Source organism: Gossypium raimondii, chromosome 3 (assembly GCF_025698545.1).
Source record: "Gossypium raimondii isolate GPD5lz chromosome 3, ASM2569854v1, whole genome shotgun sequence".
In the NCBI taxonomy this organism is placed as follows: Eukaryota; Viridiplantae; Streptophyta; class Magnoliopsida; order Malvales; family Malvaceae; genus Gossypium; species Gossypium raimondii.
The window spans coordinates 10995849-10997267 of record NC_068567.1 but is presented as its reverse complement, the minus strand read 5'-3'; the positions used below and the strand labels follow the sequence as shown (position 1 = coordinate 10997267).

Sequence of the window (1419 nt, the reverse complement as noted above, 5' to 3'; positions counted from 1 at the left end):
TGGGTGTTGTTTCCAACCAAGGTTATACGTGTTGGAATAAGGATTGTTGTTCCTATTAAAGTTGCCTATATAGCAGACAGATGTTGGGTTTGAGAGACACTCTTCAAACAAGTGATCCATACCATAATAAACACAAGATAACCCAGCTGTTTTTAGCTCTTTCACCTCACTAGGCTTCCGCATGGTCTTTATCATGTTAGCTAAAGAAGATACCTGAGCAGTAAGTGAGGTAATAACATCAATTTCAAATGATCCAACCACTCTCCCACCAGTTCCAGCTCTTTTTCTGGGATATTGATAATCATTATTGATGATTCTCTTCAAAATCTCGTAGGATTTATTGTAGGACTTATCCAACAAAGTTCCATTAGCTGAAGCATCAACCACCATCAATGTTTGTGCATTCAAACCATTGTATAACATATCCATTTGGGTCCAATGCTAAAATCCATGTATAAGACATTTCCTAAGAAAATTTTTGAACCTTTCCCATGCTTTATATAGTGTTTCATCCTCTAGTTACTTGAAGGATGTTATGTCATTTCTCAGTTTGACATTCATATTAGGTGGGTTTTATTGTAGTAGAAATATTTGACAGAGATCATTCCATGATTCTATTGTTCCAGATGGTAAAGCGTTGAGCCACGTTCTAGTAAGATCTATTAAAGAATAGAGAAACAATTTGAGTTTTAAGGCATCTTCAGAAAAACATTGCTGTCTAAAAGAATCACAGACCTCCAAGAAAAGTATCAAGTGCAATTTGGGATCTTCAGTTGGCAAACTACAAAACTGACCAATTGATTGAAGCATCTGGCGCATTACATGTTTCAGTTCAAAGTAGGGAGCTTGAATTTGTGGCCTGACTATTCCAGGATTCATGTTGTCTAAGATAGGCACTATATAATTTCAAATTGGCCTATCCCAATCATCAAACATTTAGCAACAAGAGGAATAATATTTAGAGCTCCCGGATTAAGTTTCTTATTCATAGTAGGTGGATTGTTACCGTCTTGATTCATTACTATTTGTTCTCTTCTCCTTCTTAGCAGGGTCCTTTCAATTTCTAGATCTTAGGGATAGAGTCCTTCAACAGGAGTACCTCTACGTATACAACTAGTAAGAGACCTGTTGAGATCATGAAACAAGCAAAATAGAAATTAAAACTATAAAATTTACAATAACAAAAGCTAAAGTTACTAATCGCCAATCCCCGACAATGACACCAAAAAATTGTCGCGTGTGAATATGATGTGCTAATTGTGCAAGTGTACACGTCGAATCAAGTAATAAAGTGATGAGTATCAATTGTACGATGATTAGATGAGTGCACTTTGTCTAAGTTATCATAATTGAACATAAAAGATAAATGTATCGAATGATGCTTAATGAAATTAAAATGGGATTAACACATTAGAAGTG

The 1419-nt window shown here is 35.3% G+C and overlaps 1 non-coding gene across 1 annotated transcript; it reads left to right on the top strand.

Moving 5' to 3' along the window:
- Positions 1-445: 445 nt before the first annotated feature.
- On the top strand, positions 446-552 carry LOC128040205 (small nucleolar RNA R71). Its single transcript, XR_008194863.1, has one exon. It is a non-coding gene; the product is annotated as a small nucleolar RNA R71 (small nucleolar RNA).
- The last annotated feature ends 867 nt before the right edge of the window (positions 553-1419 follow it).